General features: G+C 37.5%; 1 long non-coding RNA gene across 1 annotated transcript; it reads left to right on the top strand.

Annotated features, from left to right (window-relative positions):
• Positions 1-390: 390 nt before the first annotated feature.
• Positions 391-20,341, top strand: LOC105522528. Its single transcript, XR_001003461.1, has 2 exons — positions 391-511; positions 17,665-20,341. It is a non-coding gene; the product is annotated as an uncharacterized LOC105522528 (long non-coding RNA).
• Positions 20,342-22,279: the final 1,938 nt, after the last annotated feature.

Here is a 22,279-nt window from a genome sequence, read left to right as displayed (position 1 = left end):
TGCTAATATCCCACTAAGTCCCGTGGCTGAATCTGGAGTCAAGAGCTCAGAATAGCCTTGTCCAAAGTTATTCAGTAAAGAGAAAGGTGAAGAATTGGGGCTATTGATTCTGTGTCTACCACATCCATACTTAGATGAAATCCCTGGAAGTGGAGGAAGGAAATATCTATGATTTAACCACAAAAGATACAAATTAGTGACAGAAAAACAAAATCACATTGCTTGCACACCCAGAATTTTGAACTGGGATTTGATAGGAATATTACAATAGGGGCATAAACAAAATGCAAAAAGAACCCAAAGGAAAAATCCCATTCTGACATCAGAATGACATCACAAATAAGGTGACATTTGATGAATGTCCTATGAAAGATGACTAGAATTTTGAACAACTGAGGTTAAGCAAAAGCACAGAATCATGAAAATTATTCTTTGAAATGGCAAAGATTTCTGTGGCTGGATCATGGGATTTATTGAGTGGAGCGATTTCTCCTCAGGGGACCAGACACATGTGAGCTACGCGAATCCACAGAAGTGTTGTTATCTTTCTATTTTTTCCTCGCTTATATGAAGGACTATAGGTCAGGAACTGTGCAAGAGGAGGAATGTGCATATGTTGGGGTGGGGATAGATAGGGGAGGTCTGGAAGGGATAATTCATTTCAAACTCAAAATAGCAGACTGAGAGAAGACATAGGGAGAACAGACAGAGAAACCAGTAAAGCTGGAAAAAGATAAGAGAAAACCACAAGAAGACCTGTTTAACCCTAATTTCTGTGGCTTTTCTGATGAAGATGTAGTATTAATTGTTTCAGAGTTCATCAGAGATCCACGTATCTTAAATCTGAGATATAAGCCAGTTGAAAACAAACATTCCACTTGAGTGGCATTTTAATGACACAAAGGCTAAAAGGGGGGGGGGAGGGACATTTGCATAGCAATAACTATTATTGTTTTCAAACTGCATAGAATTTTCAGAGCCCGGAACAACCACCAAATCAGGAATTCAAACCGCACCCTGGGAAGACTGGACTTCCTTTTGTTAAAAAGAAAAACCAAAGATCTCTGAGGTTAGTTACCAGGCAGTAAAAATCAAAAGTCCAAACTCCCCTCTAACCACTGGAATATTTGCCATGTGGACCCACACCCACCTAGGACATTGCCAAAACCCCAAAAAAATACCATGACTAAGATCCATGTCTTTCTCTGGGTACTATTTCCACAGAAAGCTTCTTATGTCTCTTCCCTGACATTTCACAAAATAGAGAAAAAGGAAAAGAAAAAAAATATCCCTGAGGAAAGGTCAAGTATAAAGAAGAATTTGATTTTGGCATTGCTTTGAAAGGTTCCACTTACTTCCTCAACCCATGGAATGCTTATTGTTGAACCAACACCATAAGAAGGACATGGCTTCAGCTTCAGTAAGACTGCACTGTATGCAAAAATATTGAATAGATGGATAAATAATAATTATTGAACTCCTATTGTGTGCCAGAAATGGTAGTGAGAATTCTACATGTGACTCAAAGATCCTGACAAAGATTTCAGAAAGTAAATATTTTTATTATCCCCATTTTATAGATGAGAAAGCTGAGGCAGAAATAGATTGTGTATCTTTCCCAAGGTTGACATGATAAGAAAGTAGTCAAGTGAGGATTCAGTCCGCGCACTCTGATTCCAGGGCTCATCTGCTCGTGTACTATGTTCACTGACTCCTAGAGAAGTAATTAGAAATAACACCACCCTTACATTAAACTTTCCAAAAAATATAAAAAGAGAGAACACTTTCCAACTCATTTTATGAGACCAGGATATCCTTCACTAAAAGCTGACATGGATATAATAAAAAAGGAAAATTACAGACCAATCTGTCTTGGGAAGGTAGAAGCAAAAAAAAAAAAATGGTATAACAAAATACCAACAAATTGGTTTCAGAGAATTCATATAAACAAATAAGAAAACTATAACCCAAAGAAAAATGAGATTTCACAAAAGAAGATATCAAAATGGTTAAAAAAAAAAAAAGAAAAAGCCACATTTTTTTTAAGTGCTCAATGTCATTAGTCATCAGGGAAATGCAAATTAATGACACGACATGTCCACCCGAATGATTACAAGTAAAAAGACTGACAAGACAAGGAGCTGGCAAGTATACAAAACAAGAGGAACTCTTGGTACAGTCACTTTGGAGAAAAGTCTAGAAGTATCTGCCATAGGTGAACACATAAAATGCCCTATGAGCCATAAATTCAACTCCTAGGTTTTTACTCAGCAGAAATTCACATATGTGCACCAAAAGACATGTATAAAAATGTGTTTGTGACATCTTTATTCATAAGAGCCCAAAACTGGCAACGACCTAAAGAACTATTAACAGTGTAATGGAAAAATTATGATATATTTATCTAGGGAGTACTATACAGCAATAAAAATGATCTACTGCTATACACAATAATTTGAATAAATCTCACAAATTACAATGTTGAGTAAGAAAAAAGCCAGGCATGAAAGTGGGCATACCCTCTATTTCCATTTACATACTGTTTTAAAACAGGCAAAACTGATCTATGGTGACAGAAGTCAGAAAAATACTTATTCTCTGGGAAGTGTTTGTAGCAATTGGTAAGAGAAGAAGGATGCTGGGAATGCTTTATTTGTTGATCAGGGCATTGCTTACATGGTTGTGTCCACTTAATGTTTCAAGTATAGTTCCAGAAGTAACACCTTGGTGACAGAGAAGGTAATCCAAATTCATGGTATGTGTATCTTAAGTGAAAGTGGTTCAACCAGGTAGAAGAACATTAAGCAGATTAAATTTCAAAATCAGCTAAATATCCACAGCATCATTTACGGAGTATCTAAAATATGCATAAAACAAATGTTAAGTCCTGAGAATAAAAAGATGAAAAGACCAACTTGCTATCAGGAAGTAGTTCACAATCAAGCTTTTTTGAAAAGGAGGTATAAAAATAATCTATTTCAAAACAAAGTCTGCTCTCTTGGAATTAGGCAAATAGTTTTGAGAGTTTAGGGGAGTGGGGGAAGGCCCTCCAGAAGTGGCAACACTTAAATCTTGTAAGTTTTGCAGGGGAAAGGGCTTCATCAGCCCATCCATCAGGTGGGAGAGGGAGGGGGTCTGGGCAAAGGTATTTGAAACAGTTGACTGCATTTGCAGAAGAGGACACTGAGAGAAAGCATTGTGAATTACAGGAACATTAGGTAGGTAGGTATAACTAGAGCTGAAAATGCAAGACAGAAATAGAGGTGAGAGTGGGCAAGTAAGGGTCTCTTATTCCATTTTGGATTTTTATCCTGTGGGACATTGGAGCTATTGGAGCTATTGAAGAATTTGTATTTAATCTAATGTGAAGGGTAGATAGGAGGAAGGTAAGACTGGGAAGATGAGGTATGAAGTTTTATAAAATTTCAGGAATATAGTCAGGTTTTATTAAACAATTCAAAATCTTAGTGGTTTACAACAGCAAACATTTGCTTCTTACTGACAGGCCTGTGGGTCAGTCATGGTCGGTTTTAGCTTGGCTGGGTTGGGCCAGGCTTGGCTTGGCTCCACACTACATAGGCAGACTCCTGTGTGCTCCATGGGTTTTCCATTTCAAAATTCATGATGAAGGAGCAGTGTCTTCTCTGTTCTTCTACTGGTGGATGGCAGGAGTGCAGGGAGGTAGTAGAGTGGGAAGAAACAGGCAATATCTCCTAAAGCCTCTACTCAGAGCTAGCATAGTATCCCTTCTATCCACCTGCCACCAGCCAGTCTCATGGCCAAGCTCAGTGTCTATAGGACACAGTAGGATTCTCTACCCATAGGGTGAGGAAAGAGAGAATGAACACTTGTTGAACATATTAGCTCAAACTACCACATCAGGCAAAAGATTATGAACCCCTAAACTAAGGCAGACAGAGTAGGAATAAACAAGAGAGGATTAAGAAACTGAGACTAACCAGTTTCTGGTATCCTAGCTATTCTGGCTGAACAGAGATGAACTGTCTTGTGAGGAAACTAGGAAATTAAACCAGAAGTTTTAACTCAAGGAAGTGCCTGATTAGAGTTGGCTAGTCAATCTAAATCAATTAATGAATTTGAAAACATTAGCCCAAGATGAGAAATTCAAGGGCAAAGCCTCTCAAAGGGAGATAATAAGAGAGAAGAATTTAAATTAGTAGGAGGTGGGGTCAGTAACAATCTTGAGCTTATTCCAGTCCTTGAGGTAATGAGCATCCTGGGAGCTCTCAAAAAGCAGCCCCAGAACAGAGAAAGAATGACAGAATAGAAGTAGTAGGAGTGGGAGAGTTTAGGATGACTCCTAGCTGGGCAGGCTAACAAATTAGGTAAATACTAGGGTCCTGCTGAATTATGAAACATAGAAGAAGAGAGTTTCAGAAAAAAGCTAGTATGTTCAATTTGGCTTGATTTTTAAATCCGAGCCATCTAGGTGAGCATGCCTCCTACTGAGTTGACAACTAGGTCATAGAGTTCCTTCCTTTCATATTGTTTTCACATTCTAGAATTCCCTTTCTCTCCTCCGTCGTCCATCCAAAGTCTAAAATTTTCATGATTATTTAAACTTCCAATGCTGTCTTCCTTCTCTGAGCTGCTTACATTTGAAATTAGCATACCTCATTTAACATGGGCCACTTGTGTTATATCTACACATGCACACATGTATACACACATAACAATTTTGTACTCAAAAGTAAACTGTAAGTTACATAATGACAAGGCCTTATGTGACTTTTGTATCTCCTCCAGAACTTTAGCACAGTACTAGAAAAATTTTGAAACCTAACTAAAAAATGTGTTAGATAATTAACTATTTCATAGTACTTTTATGACCTAGTTTGAACATTTGAGATAATTCTTATTCTTTAAACACTTGTCCTGGTGTGTATCTCCATGACTAGATCTTTGTGCAATAAAAAAATTGTTGAAGTTTTAACCTTGATTCATACTAAGTGGCAGACAAAATTTAACCTGGTTTAAAAATTAGGCCATAATAATCAATAATCAAGAGTCTCAAGAGTTGACAGGTTTTTTTTTCCAAGATGGTAGATTAGAGGCTTTTAGCACACCTAGGCTACTTGAAAAATAGCAAGACACTACACAAAGATCAACTTTGTGAGCTTTAATTCACAAAGAAAAAAAGCATCCATCAGAATTAATTATGAAGGACACCCCAGATCCCGGAGAGGACACTGGCAAAGAGCCCCCATGATAGCATCGGACTGGTAAAAATGAGTGAATCCCCAGTAGGTAAGAGAGGCAGAGAGCCTTCCTCCATGACTCACCTTTCCACTGGGGATCTGAGCAACCTAGGCCAAGGGAGAACACTTTGTTTCCCCTAGGCCCTGGAGCTAACTTGGGGAGAGGCTTGGAGACACTGTAAGGGAAAGATACCAGGAAAAGCTGCAGACATTTTCCTAGACTTGTAACTGAGAGCAGAATGCCATTTTTAATGGCATTGGTAGGAATATAAATTAGTTCAGCCACTTTGGAAGGCAATCTGGAGATTTTTCAAAAGAATTTAAAACAGAACTACGATTTGACACAGCAATTCCATTACTGGATATATACCCAAAAGAAAACAAATCTTTCTACCAAAAAGATATACACACTTGGATGTTCATCGCGGCACTATTCACAAAAGCAAAGACATGGAATCAACCTAGGTGGCCATCAGCAGTGGATTGGATTTTTTAAATCTAGTACATATACACCATAGAATACTACACCGCCATAAAAAAGAACAAAATCATGTCCTTTGCAGCTACATGGATGCAGCTGGAATTCATTATCCTAAGTGAATTCACACAGGAACAGAAAGTCACATACTGCATGTTCTCACTTATAAGTGAGAGCTAAACATAGGGTACTGATGGACAAAAAGATGGCAACAATAAAAACTGGGGACTACTAGAATGGGGAGTGGGGAGTGGGGAGTGGGGCAAGAGTTGAAAGACTAAGTATTGGGTACTATGCTCAGTACCTGGGTGACAGGATCAATTGTACCCAAACCTCAGCATCATGCAATATACTCAGGTAACAAACCTGCTCATGTATCCCCTGAATTTAAAATAAAAAATGGAAAAAAAAGAGTTGACAAGACTGAATGGTCAACTACTTGGTGGTTTCTTTCCAAGCAGATGCCAATCAAAAGAAATAATACATGTTACAAATGTAAAAGCATCCAGAAAAGCTAAGTATTTTCTCATAAGTGGTTTTGATTTTTTATATACTTTACATTTAAGTTACCATTCATTCTGTGAGAGAAGGAAGTACAGAGAGCAAATGATAAGCTCAAACTTATACAAGTTTTTGTTTGGAGGCAGGAATAGAAGACAGGTCTCTAACTTTCAGACTAGAGCACTAAGACGAAGTGAGTGTAAACTCCTAACCAGCTGCTTGATCCCAGTAGGGCAGGAATAAAAGATACAATTGGGGCAGCTAAAATTAAAGAGAATGTTTTTAAATTTTTTAGTTCCTTTTTTAAAGGTAGGCTTTGAAAAACTTCATTTTGTGAGGTGTTCAATGGGGACCTGGAAAACTGCTCTTAGCATTTTAACATAAATTAAAAATCATTTAAGCAGACCTCTATTCAGCTCTTGCCAACTGCACATTTATTTTTCTGGTAAAGGAGGCTTTGCTGTTGCAAATGAAGGGGAAATGAAGGCATTAGAGTTTGGGCATATCAGTGAGAAAAAAAAAAGAGTTAATGTGGATGTTGGATTAAGTTGCTCTCATGGCTGCAATTCCACTTATCTGGGCAAGGAATTTGCCCCCCAACAAAATACTCTTTAAAACATTCTCTGAAAACTTAAGTCACTGTGTAGAATCTGGAGTTGCTGCAGGTGTTTCTTAAAAGCTCATTAGCCCTCCAGAGAACTATGAAAATAAAATCACTCCAGACCTAATGAGAGTCAGAGAGCAAGGTGGTCAGGGAAGAGCTAAGTTAGGAGAGAGCTGTTTCAATTGCACCTGTATTGAGAGGTGGGTGACCTCCAAGAAGCCTGTAAGCTTAGTTCCATTTTGGATAAGCAACTGAAAAAGTGGGGGATGGGAATGGGGAAATGAAGGATAAAACATTACTTGCTAATTCTAAACATATGTAGCCAGCACATTGGTGAGTTGAGGTTGGCAAAGGGTAAAACAAAATCTTGCTGCACTGCTTTCCTCAGTGACAGCTATATTTGTTGATTTTTCCATTGGCACCGAGCTTTTTGAGTCTCCACTTTCTTAATTCCGAAACAACAGAGGGCAGTCATCTCTCACGGCTGAATACAACACTTGACATCTATGTTTTCATATAGAGAAGATCATCCTCTGTGGGCCTGCAAAACATCAGTCTCACTCAGGCCTACAGAGTAGAGAAATTTATATATCCACAGTCTGCTGGGTTCAAAGACCACAGACTACACCTCTTCCTTTCCTTCTTGGCTTCTTCCATTTCCTAAAGCATAACCAGTATCTGAATAGAATATGGCACATAAGGTTCTTCTCCACCCATTTTCTCCTATTAATAGAACATGGCAAAGGAAAAATCCCATGAATGTCAACAGCTAACTCAATTAAAGATAGCCCACCTGGAGTGAAAATTAATCAGTAGCCTCCTCTTTTAGAAGGTGATAGAGAAGGCAGGAAGGGATGTCACAAGTTACCATATCATGGAACGTGAGAATAACATGAACCAGGAAGCTGCATGTTCTGCAGGGACTAAGAAGACAAGGTATATTCTATGGTAAGTAATGTAGCCAAAAAGCTTCTTTTTGACTGTGCTTAAGCTAGGACTGGCTGGGAAATAAAGCAGCTTTGTGAATATTTTATTAGTTCTTTCTTATGGGTGAAGTACTTCTTGTAGCAAAACCTTTATTAATTAAAAATGAGCTTTATAAGAATAAGTTTCCTTACTACTCCCTACATTTCTCCTGCCAAATCTTGTCCCAGTAGGCTGTGAGAGAACCCAACTCACTAACTGTGGTCCCATTCAAAGTATTATAAACTTTGTCCTCTTTGAAGGTACAGAGCTGAAATATTGTCCAATGTGAGCAGTCTGTAAGCTCCTTGAGAGTGAGTACCATCCATATTCATCTCAATATTTAGCACAACACCTACCATTGTCTGTGAATATATTTCAATTCATATCAACTAATATTTATAGAGAATACACATTGTCTAAAACATTTTATTAGCATGACATGGGATAAAAAGGTAATTAAGAAATGTATCCCTATTCCCAAGGTCTTTCTACAATAGAAGAAGGTGATCAGAGACGTACAAATATTACAGTAATGTCAGGTGAAATAAGAGAAGTATGGTGAAAGAAGTACAAATCATGAAAGAATTTTAAAGGAGAGAAAAAGCCTCTCTTTCTGGAGGTATCTGATATGGTTTGGTTCTGTGTTCCCACCCAAATCTCATATTGAACTGTAATCCCCAGTGTTGGAGGAGGGGCCTGGTGGGAGGTGATTGAATCATGGGGGTTGTTTCTAATGGTTTAGCACAATCCTCCTAGTGCTGTCTTGTGATAGAGTTCCCAAAAGATCTGATTGTTTGAAAGTGTGTAGCACTTTCTGCTTTGTTCTCTCTCCTGCCAGTCATGTGAAGATGTACCTGCTTCCCCTTTGCCTTCTGCCATAATTGTTAGCTCCCTGAGGCCTCCCTAGAAGCAGAAGCCTGCACACCCTGCAGAATCATTAGCTGCTTAAACCTCTTTTCTTTACAAATTACCCAGTCTCAATTATGTCTTTATAGCACTGTGAGAACAGACTAATACAGTATCCATGAAAGCTAACTAGAGCCAATGATTTTTGAGATAACCCTGACAGATAAACAGGATTTAAATAGGCAGAGCTAAAAAAAGAAAACTGCTTAGTGTGATATGCATACAGAGAAGAATGATTCTGTTTGGCCAAGGAAAAGGACACATAAAGAAAAGTGAATGCTAAGGCTGGAAAGGTGGATTCAGTCTAGCAGTGTTTTCTCAAGTTGCAGGTTATGAATGGATAAATATTGTCTGTTGGTATTTGGTATCTATTCATGGCTCTTTCTATTCTATATTCTGGTCCCATATGTCAAGCTCTAGAAAGCTCAATATTACATGTGCAAGACTCTTTTGCAGCTTAGGTTTTATATATTATTTAGAATCTGACAATGAGATGTATTCCTATAGAGTTTGGAAGGTAAAAAGGAGATGTGAGCCAGTGGTGTGCAGCAGTATCAGCTAACAAGATTGAAAATTTTGAAGACATTTCAGAGAGCATTCCAGGAGTCTAGTTTTCTGAGGTTATGCTGGGAAATCTCCAAAGTTGAAAGATAAGACTCTGTGCCTTGAACACCCTACAACTATGAAAAAGGCAGTATTTGGTAGTGTCTTTCCATTCAGAAGGCAATGTGTATGAATGCGGCATCTGAGTGTGCTCCTCCTATCCATCTACCAATTGTATCAGTTATCTATCACCTTAATAATGCTATAAAACAAACCACTTCAAAATATAGTGGCTTCAAATGAAAGTCATTTATTATTTTTATATCAGTCAACCGGGGACTTACTATTCTGGGATAGTCCCAGCTGGGAAAACTCAGCTCTTTCACACATGGTGTCATATCTTCCAGCAACCTAATACTGTACAGGATTTGGAAAAAGATACAAACACACAGCACCTTTTTCAGCTTCTTCTTCAGTCAAGTTATCTGTTATCCCATTGACCATTGCAAGACTCATTGCTAAGCCCAACAAGAGATAGAAAGGGACTATAAAGTTACAAGTCAAAGTGTATGATACATGGCAGCCATTAAGTGGGGCCTTTAATGCAATCATCTACCAAACTGAGTACATGTTAAAGCTGCCAGTTTTGAGTAGGGCCCAGAATAAGAGAAGGCTCTGCAGCCAGTCTAGGCTGCAGTTCAAGAAGCTCTGGCTTTATGACCCAGTATATCTAATGATTTTTAAATTGTTACAGATGCAGATACTATACAGGCACTCCAGCAAGTGTTGCTAGGAAAATCCTAAAATTATCAGAGCAAGCTATTTCCCTCTTGGGAAATACGTATTTAACAAATACTCTTGCTACATTGCAAACTCGCCACACGCTAATACACATGGCCTTATGAGGAGTTCCCTATAACTAGTCAATTGAAGAAGAAGAAAAAAATGTCAACCTGGTTTGTAACTGACACCAGCCCAAATTGAACTGCTGCATATTAAAGCCCCAACTGTAAGTAGCCCAATATGAGGACAATCAGAAAAAGCAATATGTTCAATGAGCAAAATTTTATGCATTTTTTTGTCTTTTTTTTTCTTAAGAGCCAATTTTAGTTGAAAGAAAAAGCAGAGGAAGGATTAAAGGTCACTTGAGCTGGTAGAAACAGATATAAACCTCAGAGAATATCCGCACGGGAGCCCACACACTTGCTGCCGCACAAAGGCAGAGAACCACGGTGCATGAATAACAGGAAATGTATGTTTAAGAAGTCAGGTGGCATGCAACGTGAAAACAAGGAAGCGGACTTGCCCTCTAGGTGGAAGGTCCAGCAGCGGCTTTCCACTAGGAAAGTATCCAAGTCATGACACCAAATATGTTAGCGGTGGAAGAGATCGGAGTTACACCAAGTTACCAGTGGCCTATCTACGGGTCCATAGCAACTTCAATTCTTGCCTCCTCAGAAGACAGAATTCGACTGAGTAGCATAAGGCAGAATTAGAGACTGAGGCAAGCTTCAAAGCAGGAGTGAACGTTTATTAAAAAGCTTTAGAAGAGTACGGAAAGCCAGGGAAAGAGAGAGAAGAAGGAAAGTACCTCTTGGAAGACGGCCAAGCAGGCAACTTGAGAAACCAAGTGCACCCAATGAGCAAACTTAAATAGTGCATCTGGCTCTACACTTTCCCTGAAAGGAGAGAGAGAAGGCTTTCAATCTACAGTCCATGGGAAAGAGCTAATGACTTGGCCAGACAGTCATGGATAGGAAAGAAAAAAGATTAGAGAATTCATTATGCGAAAGTCTGGAAAAAAGACCTATTGCTGGACTCCTCAGAATGGCAGAGTAGGAGAATATTTGTGTTCCATTGAATTCTCACACAGGGCTGGCTTCTCCACTGAGGAGAATCCTACCTAGTGAGGAGAAGAAAACCTGTCCTGTGGATTTCATTTAGCCTTTTTCACTGGCTACCCTACGGCTTGGTCAATAAGCATAGAAACTTACTGGCATGATAGCAGAGATGGAAGTGATACATGACTCAGCAATATGAACTTTCTCTCACCAAAGAAAATGCAGAAAATGATACTAATGAATATCTGCTACATCAAGGAAACAGAAAACACAAACGCCACGTGCACACACACACACACACACACACAGATGTGAGAATATTGTATCCATAAAATAGAACAGGTATGGTATTGAAAAAGGTAAAATTATTTTAGAAATAATTAGAAGTTTAAAATATAACTCTTGATTTAAATAATTAAATATATAGACTAGATAGAAGAATGGAAAAATATAAATATCAAATAACTTAGCTTGAAAATTGAGATAAAAAAATTATCCCAAAACACAGTAGTAACACAGTACAAAGATATGTAAGTAGAAAACTGGAGACATAAAATATGGATGTAAGAGTTCTAATATTCAAAAAAGAGTCCAAATAACCAAAACAATCCTAAGCGAAAAGAACACAGCTGGAGGCATCACACTACCCGACTTTAAACTACACTACAAGGCTATAGGAGCTTAAACATCATGGTACTTGTACGAAAACAGAGGCACAGACAAATGGAACAGGTTAGAGAATCCAGAAATAATGGGAGTACACTTACAACTATCTGATCTTTGACAAACCTGACAAAAACAAGCAATAGGGAAACGACACCCTATTCAGTAAATGCTACTGGGATAACTGGCTAGCCATATGCAGAAGATTGAAACTGGACCTATTCCTTATACCATATATAAAAATCAACTCAAGATGGATTAAGGATTTGAATATAAAACCCAAAACTATAAAAATCCTAGAAAAAATCCTGTTTCTCCACATCCTTTCCAGCATCTGTTGTTTCATGACTTTTTAATGATTGCCATTCTAACTAGCATGAGATGATATCTCATTGTGGTTTTGATTTGCATTTCTCTAATGACCAGTGATGGTGAGCTCTTTTACATATGTTTGTTGGCTGCATAAATGTCTTCTTTTGAGAAGTGTCTGTTCATATCCTTTGCCCACTTTTTGATGGGGTTGTGTGTTTCTTTTCTTGTACATTTGTTTAAGTTCCTTGTAGATTCTGGATATTAGCCCTTTGTCAGATGGCTAAACTGCAAAAATTTTCTCCCATTCTATAGGTTGCCTATTCACTCTGATGATAGTTTCTTTTGCTGTGCAGAAGCTCTTCAGTTTAATTAGATCCCATTTGTCGATTTTGGTTTTTATTGCCATTGCTTTTGGTGTTTTAGTCAAGAAGTCTTTGCCCATGCCTATGTCCTGAATGGTATTGCCTAGGTTTTCTTCTAGGTTTTTATCGTTTTATGTCTTACATTTAAGGCTTTAATCCCTCTTGAGTTAATTTTTGTATAATGTTTACACATTGAAGGGGTCCAGTTTCAGTTTTCTGCATAGTCTAGTCAGTTTTCCCAACACTATTTATTAAATAGAATCCTTTCCCCATTGTTGTTTGTGCCAGGTTTGTCAAAGATCAGATGGCTGTAGATGTATGGCATTATTTCTGAGGCCTCTCTTCTGTTCCATTGGTCTATATATCTGCTTTGGTGCAAGTACCAGGCTGCTTTTGTTACTGTAGCATTGTAGTATAGTTGAAAGTCAAGTAGCATGACGCCTCCAGCTCTGTCCTTTTTGCTTAGGATTGTCTTGGTCATACAGGCTCTTTTTTGGTTCCATATGAAATTTAAAGTAGTTTTTTCTAATTCTAAGAAGGAAGTCAATGGTAGCTTGATGGAGATAGCATTGAGTCTATAAATTACTTTGGGCAGTATAGCCATTTTCATAATATTGATTCTTCCTATCCATGAGCATGGAATGTTTTTCCATTTGTTTCTGTCCTCTCTTATTTCCTTGAGCAGTGGTTTGTAGTTTTCCTTGAAGAGGTCCTTCACATCCCTTGTAAGTTGTATCCCTAGGTATTTTATTCCCTTTCTAGGATATAAACTATCGCATAAACAGAACCAATGACAAAAAGCACACAATTATCTCAACAGATGCAGAAAAGGCCTTCAATAAAATTCAACAGCCCTTCATGCTAAAAACTCTTAATAAACAGTGTTGATGGAATGTATCTCAAAATAATAAGAACTATTTATGACAAACCCACAGCCAATATCATACTGAATGGGCAAAAGCTGGAAGCATTTCCTTTGAAAATCAACAAAAGACAAGGATGCCCTCTCTCACTGCTCCTATTCAGCATAGTATTGGACATTCTGGCCAGGGCAATCACGCAAGAGAAAGAAATAAAGCGTATTCAAATAGGAAGAAAGGAAGTCAAATTGTCTTTGTTTGCAGATGACATGATTGTATATTTAGAAAATCCCATCATCTCAGCCCAAAACCTCCTTAAGCTAATAAGCAACTTCAGCAAAGTCTCAGGATACAAAATCAATGTGCAAAACTAACAAGCATGCCTATACACCAATAGTAGACAATCAGAGAGCCAAATATTGACATTTTAACTCAGTAGTGCATTAAGAGAATTATAGCATGAACTTGCAGTCTTTTTCACAGAAATGCTAGGATAGATTAACATTAGTCTGTCATTTAGTGTAATTCACTACACCAAGAGCTTAAAAAAGAAAAATTACATTATTACCTAAATACACACGAAAAGGCACTTACTAAAGCTTAATGATCACTCTTGATAAGAAAAGATTTTCTTCAGCAAACTGACAGAAGCTACCACCAGAAACCTATGTGATACTTCTGATGAATTATAAAGACCATTTCCATTGAAGTTTAAAATAAGTGGAAGGTTCTGTTACTCCCTCAGTGGGAACAAACTCCAAAAAAGCAAGGTAGTAAATCAAGAAACAGAAAGATATGGGATCCAGAAAGCAGGAGATACAACACAGAAGAGAGGCAAAGGAAATCCCCAGAATTACTGTGAAGGAAAATCCAGAGTGATAAATGTGCAGAAGATCTAGAAAGTAAGGTACAGAAGGTTGAATGATTACCAGAAGGATAATTCAAAAAAAATTTTAAAAATTAAATTGACAGGACAGTGTTAAAATTCATTGCGACAATATGTAGACTTTGGGCAGAGAGTTTGCATAGAAATTAGTAATCCATTTACAAAAACTAAGCAAAGAAAAAATGAATTAATGATTAATCCTGGACAGGGAGACTTAAGAAAAATAAATACAGTATTCTATATGACTCAGCTGAAAATACTATTTATAATCATTGGGCTGGGAACAGTGGCTTATGCCTATAATCCCAGCACTTTGGGAGGCCGTGGCAGGTGGATCACTTAAAGTCAGGAGTTCGAGACCAGCCTGGCCAGCATGGTGAAACCCCATCTCTACAAAAATATAAAAATTACCCCCGCATGGTGGCGGGTGCCTGTAATCCCAGCTACTCAGGAGGCTGGGACAGGAGAATCACTTGAACCTAGCAGGCAGAGGTTACAGCAAGCCAAGATCATGCCACTGCACTCCAGCGTGGGTGACAAGAGTGAGACTCCATCTAAAATAAAAAACAAACTAAAAAATATAGCCACAATAACATATAATATGTAAACTGAATACTGATTTAACCAAAACTGTGATGTAAATCATTTGGGAATATGGGGGAGGGCATATATTAGAGAGCTCTAATCTTCCATAATAATAAGTCAATGAATAATATTTAAAATTGAAAAAATTTAAAAGTATTAATATAAGCATGATATTTAGAAATATAAGTATAAAAAAATAGAAGAAATAGCTATGAGAATTGAAAGTGGTTGCCACTGAGGAATGACAGAGGTGGAGAAGAATGAAGCGAGGACTGTCAGTTTCTATGTCGTGTAAAACTAATTTACTTACCTAAAATACCTTCATATATTCCTTTAGTAAAAATTAAAACTAAATTCAGATTTTAAAAAAGACTGACAGTATCCAGTGAGGATGTAGAGAAACATATGTAATCTTAGACCTGATAGCTAAGAGAATAACTTAGTACAGGCTTTCTAAAGAGCATGTTGGCAGTAATATCAAAATTTCAAATATCCTTATTATCTAATCCAACAATTCCTCCTCTGGCAAATTATTTTAAGAAACAACAGGGCAGATGTAAAGATTTACCTAAAAGAGTGTTCACAGGATCATACTTTGGAACATTCTGACTATTCATGTATATTGATAAGGACTGATTTAGTACATTATATACTTCCATACAGGGGAATACCTGCAGACTTTTACAATATTGACATAAAGTAGTGGTTTCAAATCATGTTTTTGGAAGTCTATATTCATTTCTCTAGGGCTGCCATAACAAAGTACCAAAATCTAGGTGGCTTAGAAAAACAGAAATCTATTGTCTTATGGTTGTTGGCTAGAACTCTTAGATCAAGGTGTCAGCAGTGCTGGTTCCATCTGAGGGCTGTGAGGGAGAATTTCTTTCATGCTTCTCTCCTACTTCTTGCATTTGCCGGCAATCTTTGGGGTTCCTTGGCTTGTGGATGCACCACTCTGATCTCTGCCTTTATATTCACATGGCAGTCTTCCTATGCATGTACCTGTGTCTGCGTCCAGATTTCCCTTTTTTGTAGGGACACCAATCATGTTGCATTAGGGTTCACCCTGGTAACCTCATCTTAACTTGATCATCTGTAAATACCCTGTAAGCATTTGGTCACATTCAAAGGAACTTGGGGGGTAGAACTTCAACATCTTTTTACAGAATATATTCAACCCATAACAGAATTGTGGGGTCTCTAAGGGGTGCCTCAAAAACTATTGCAATTAACTGCAGGTCCTGAGCCAGTGAGCTCTAGACTTCCCAACTTCCCTTGTCCACTTTAACTAGAGAAGTTCCTATTTTTATAAATTAATATTCTGAAAGTTCATATGAAGAAAAGCTTCCACAATTTAAAATGTTTAAAAGCAACCAATATAAAACTATATTTATATACATCCCAAATATACTGCTAATTAACAAAAGCAGTTTGCAAGCATGTGAATATGTTCCCAGTTCTATGTAAGTTTTAAAAAGTCACCATCTATAGCTACAGGGCTTATATTTAGATCAATACCATTTTTGGTACAACATATCCACAAAATATTTACAGTATTAACATGGCTACAATTTTTCAAGTTCCCTTTATATGTGTCTTCATATTTTTCTATATTGTCTAGTTTTTTGCAGTGCTATATCTTGTAATTAAAAAAGACTATATTATTAAAGATATAAAAAGGTGGCCAGGTGTGATGGCTCATGCCTGTAATCCTAGGATTTCGGGAGGCTAAGGCAGGCAGATGGCTTGAGCCCAGCAGTTCACAATCAGCTCAGGCAACATGGCAAAACCCCATCTCTACAAAAATAAAAATAGAAAAAGACATGATATTCAGTAAATACATGTTGGTAAATTGATCAATATAATTTTATTAGTCTGGCTTGGCTTATAAGAATTTCAAACTGAGAGAATTTGCGTAATTATTCAAGTTCTACTTTTCAGAACATCAATCCTTGCCATTCAAATCCTACTGATGCTCTCTGATAAAAGTGAGTCTGAAAACCCAAGTCTATTCATGGATGAACAAACAAAATGTGGTACAAACATACAACGCAATATTATTCAGCCTTTAAAAACAAGAAAATTCTGACACATAGTACAACATGGGTGAACCTTGAAGACATTATGTTAAGTGAAATAAGATAGTCACAAAAGGACAAATGCTGTGCAATTCCACTTACATGAGGTATTTAGAGTAGTCTAATTCATAGACACCAAAAGTAAAATGATAGTTACTAGGAACTGGGGGCAGGGGTAAATGAGGATTTATTGAATGAGTATGGAGTTTCAGTTTTGCAAGAACAAAAATTGTTCTGGAGATGGGTGGTGGTGATGGTTGCACAACAGTGTGAGTGTGTTGAATACCACTGAACTGTACACTTAAAAATGGTTAAAATGGGCCGACTGAGGTGGCTTACGCCTGGAGGCTGAGGTGAGTGGATCACCTGAGGTTTGGAGTTTGAGACCAGCCCGGCCAACATGGTCAAACCCTGCCTCTACTAATAATAGCAAAAAACTTAGCCGAGCTTGGTGGTGCACACTTGTAATCCCAGCTACTCGGGAGGCTGAGGCAGGAGAATCGCTTGAACCCAGAAGGCGGAGATTGCAGTGAGCTGAGGTTGCAGTGAGCTGAGACCATGCCATTGCACTCCAGCGAAACTCCATCTCAAAAAAAAAGTTAAAATGATGACTCTTGTACATAGTTTACCACAATTAAAAAATAAACAATAAAAAAAGATTTTGATCTTAAAACACTTGAAGGTAATGTGTACCTAGCTGACATTCATTTTTAATATCATAAGCTCATTTACTTATTATTTTTCATTAATGAATCATTATAACATAATCACCATTTTCATCATCCCTATCAGCATCAAAGTACTGCAAAAACCAGCTATATGCTTTATTCTAAATATCACTTTTCATTTTCTTTATACAGGCAGCATAAATACTTTTTGGAGAAAAACACTATGAGGAACATTGAGAAAGTCCTTATTTGGAATACTTAGCTGGACTTACCTAAACTGAACTTTCCCTTCCTTGACCCAGGGCAACCTCTGCCAAGCCCACCACCCTCCAGCTCCCATGCCATGAAAGATCGAAGAAGATAATCAGAAAAGCCACCCAAGAAAAGGAAAAGGGAGAATCAGTTACATATCCAGCAAGCCAGAAAACAAGAAAATCCAAATCTGTTCCAGTTCTCTAGTTTCACCTTAAAGGCAAAGAACTGTAGATGCTTGTGAGGAGCTCTTCAAAGCCTAAATTCATAGCCTCTCTACGCGGGAGGTTACCAGCATCTGAAGAAAAACAACCACTACCAGAAAAGCTCTTCTTTGTTTTCATTCTTTGGAGTCCTTCAGGAAACTCTTGATAATGTGAAATGTTATTACTGCAAATGTTGGCTCAGGCAAGTTTACTCTAGAGTCTGACTATCACTGACTTGTTCGCAAAATAAAATCATTTTTAAAGCCTACGAGGAAAGCCAAGAGCAAACCACAAATCAGAAAACCACCAAGGCGGGCTGGCCTCATTGCCAGAGTTTAATGTGATCTAATGGGAGGACAACGAGATGTGAGAATTTGATTTTACGATGTTCCATGTAACATTTGGCAATACGGAGGGGTTGGGCCCAACTTCCCCATCCTTAAGCAAACATTTGAAGTAATGTTTCACTTTCTCATCAGTTTTAATTCTGTCAATGAGATGGTAGAGATTCAGCCTGCCCTGCTGATTTTAAAAGTTCTGTCTGCTTCAGATGCTCATAGATTTGCTTAATATCCATTTGTATAAGATGAAGATGGGCAGGTGGGGAAGGGGCCAGGAAAATAGGATGAAACTATTTAGTGGCAGTGTACCAACTGGACTGCCACTCTCTTCTGCACTGGTGATTTATTCCATGGGTGGGAAGGCAGGAATAGGGCTAACTTAAGCAACATTCTTTCGCAAGCAAAAACTAACCCCAATGAGAAAGAGTCAGATCTGGGCTGAATCACATTGCCCAGTCTCACAGCAAATGGGACTGGAACTCAGGTGGAGCTCTACTTCCCATCACTCATTCTTTAAAAAAGAAATAAAATGGTAGCAACACAGAAATGCTTTGCATATGTCAAATTAACAGTGGAGGGCCTTATGGAATAGAGAGTCAGTCAGAAAATCCCATAAAAGGGCACATGAGCAATGAAAAATACATTAAAGTTACATATTTCATGCAGCTTTTATTTCTGTTGCCAGGACAATGGAATGAGAATCAGATCTCTTTTTTTCCTTCTTACAGAAGAATGCAACCCTACCAATGCCAAACTCCTACTTACACTGTCATTTTATAGCAATTACAAAGTTGGCCCAGTGAAGAAATGTAAAACTCATAGAGTCAAGTTTCTTGAAGCAATAGTTTGCTAAAGGAAGTGTAACAAATCCAAGGGTCTAGGAAAAATTTACTAGAACGTCTATTTCTATTGACTTTTAAGCTAAACACTAAGAAGGAAAGAAAGCCTCACTAAGAGTTAAAATCTGGATGACACCAGGTGTCCCACCAGGTGACAGACAGTCACCTCTCACCTGCCATCTGTGGACTGTGAGTCTTCCTGAAAGAAGGTTGAGGGCTCAAAGTGCTGAGGGTATGATAGGGGTAGCATCAGTTCAGGTAGGCTGGGCTGCAGTAACATATAGACCAAGCAGGTAATGGCTCAATGCAATAGAAAGTTAGTTTTTGCTTAGGTAGCCATTCTGGTGATGAGATCAGCAGAACAGCTCAAGCCATGCCATCACTCAGATGAGGCTCTGCCAACTTCCACTTATGGTTAGCATAGCCATCTGCATTGCTTCCTGCAGGAAGAAGGAAGAACCATGGAGAATCACTTCTAGGAGACTTTTTATGGGACCAGACTGGAAGTGGTACACATTATCGAAGTTCATCCTCCATTGGCCATGACTTAGTCTCAGAGCCACACCTAACTACAAGGGAAGCCAGGAAATGTAGCCTGGCTATGTGCTCAAGAAGAAGAAACAAATTATGGCTAACAGTCAGCAGTTTCTACCATAGGTGTCCTCATCCATTCAGTGGATTGCAATGTATTGCAATCAACATGTTCCCCTCACACAGATTTAACCATTTTAATAAAATTTAACCTCATGAAATGAACAGGTAGCTGAAAAATATTCCTACTACAAAGTTAAAAATTGAATATTAATAATACGAACACAAGCCAACCACGAGAAAAGAACAGAGCTAAGCCTCATATTTTAAACTCTTTGTCAACAATAATGTGAGGCTTTTTTAGAAAAGACTATTAAATTACTTCTGGAAAGAAGTCAAACCAAATATTTTTAAAAATTTTAAGTTTATTTGAAATATAGATTTATATCCACTTTTATAATAATGAACCTTATATACCATATATACCTGAAACATGACTAATAAGAATGTGAACATATCAAAATTAGCAAAAAATTTAAGTAGTCATAAAATAAACATGGAAAAAAGCTTCTGTAATTTTATGTGCAGTTTAAAGTCATGTTATACTTAATCTATTATTTTGAAAAATTTTACTAAGCTTGATGAGAGATGTTTAGAGGTCCCCTTTGAGATTTCTCATTCAATAATAAAGTACAAAAAGAAACATACCATTGGGTTCTCATTTTTTCTTCACCCCATAATTTAAAATTGCAAAATAACATGTAAAACAATCTGGCAGTAGGCTGGGCGTGGTGGCTCATGCCTGTAATCCCAGCACTTTGGGAGGCCAAGGCGAGCAGATCACTTGATGCCAGGAGTTTGAGACCAGTCTGTGAAACGTAGCAAACCCCGTCTCTACTAAAAATTAGCTGGACATGGCAGCGTACACCTATAATCCCAGCTACTCAGGTGGCTGAGGCACAAGAATCACTTGAACCTTGGAAGCGGAGGTTGCAGCAAGCTGAGATTGCACCACTGCACTCCAGCCTGGGCAATAGAATGAGACTCTGTCTCAGAAAAAAAAAAAAAAGTCTGGCAACAAAATTGTATTCCTCTGTTAATATATATATAAAAAAACAGCTGAAGTTTTAAGAAATAATTAAAATATGTTTTGTAGTGTTGGGAGGTTGATTTACAGATCAATGAAAGTACAGGTTTCTAATGTATCTCAGCTTATGGTATTTTCTAGATCCTGTTTCAATGGTTAAATATATAACTATTTGTGTATGTGTGTGTGCACGCATATACCTGTGCATATACCACAGAGAGATATGTACTAAAGAATGTGCCTTCTCAAAAATCACTCAACTAATATTTATAGCGCACTGCTCCTTACCCTGATGCAGTTTTCATTACGGTAGCAATACTCAATCTAGCAAAAACAATATTTTAAAAGAAAATTGTGTAAGTGTATCAGTGATGGAGCAACTACTTCGATGAAATGTTTTAAAAGGTTTTGGGAATAAGTTTACTGAGGCAGCATAAATGAAATATTTTTGCTTCACCATTCATAGGCAAGCTATTGCTACAAAATGTCACTCATAAGTTTAATTTTAGAAAAACTGGAACCTTCAAATAAAGGGAAGTCAAATACCTAATACCCATTAGGATGACTACTATCAAAAAACGAAACAGAAAATAGCGAGCATTGGCAAGGATCTGGAGTTAGTATATTCTTGTGCACTATTGGTGGGAATATAAAATGGTATAGTTGTTATGGGAAACAAAATGGTAGTTCCTCAAAAAATTAAAAATTGAATTACTATATGATGCATACATTCTACTTCTGGGTATATACCCAAAAGAATTGAAAGCTGGGTCCTGAAGAAATATTTGTACACCCATGTTCATAGCACCATCATTCACAAAAGCCAAAAGGTGGAAGCAACCCAGTGTCCATCAACAGAAGAACAGATAAGCAAAATGTGATACAGATATGCATAAAATGAAATAGTGTTCAGCCTTTAAAAAGAAGGAAATTCTCACAAATGCCATAATATGGATGAGCCTCAAGGACATTATGCTAAATGAAATAAGCCAATAACAAAAACTAGTGTATAATGTCACTTATATGAGTACCTATAGTAGTGAAATGCATAGAGACAGAAAATGAAAGGGTAGTTATCAGAGACTAGGGAGAAGGAGAGATGGACAGTTGCTTAATAGGTATAGAGTATCCGTTTTGCAAGATCCATATAATTCTGGAGATTGGTTATCCAACAATGTGAATGTACTTAACATTAATGAACTATACATTTAAAAAATGCTAAAATGGTAAATATGTATTATAAATATTTTACTATAATTAATTGTTTTAATGTAGAGGAGTCTACAGTTGGATATTGAGATATGGAGCAATGATGAAAATATTTTCCATAACTCAGAGTTTGCTGACATTTAAAAAACAAGAAACACACACACCATCTACTTTCAAGGTAAAGATGATATTTTCACAATGAATTTAAAGTAACTGTTCTTTGAAAGAAATTCAAGTTATACTGAGAACATTTTGAAAACATATTTAAAGTGTTTCCATCACTATGTGTGTTGTTGCTGATAATTATACAAATGCAGCCCTATAAAAAGTTCATAACTGAAC

Source organism: Colobus angolensis, unplaced genomic scaffold, assembly GCF_000951035.1.
Source record: "Colobus angolensis palliatus isolate OR3802 unplaced genomic scaffold, Cang.pa_1.0 Scaffold111, whole genome shotgun sequence".
Classification (NCBI taxonomy): Eukaryota; Metazoa; Chordata; class Mammalia; order Primates; family Cercopithecidae; genus Colobus; species Colobus angolensis.
The sequence above is the reverse complement of the archived record's forward strand: the minus strand, read 5'-3'. Positions and strand labels throughout refer to the sequence as shown.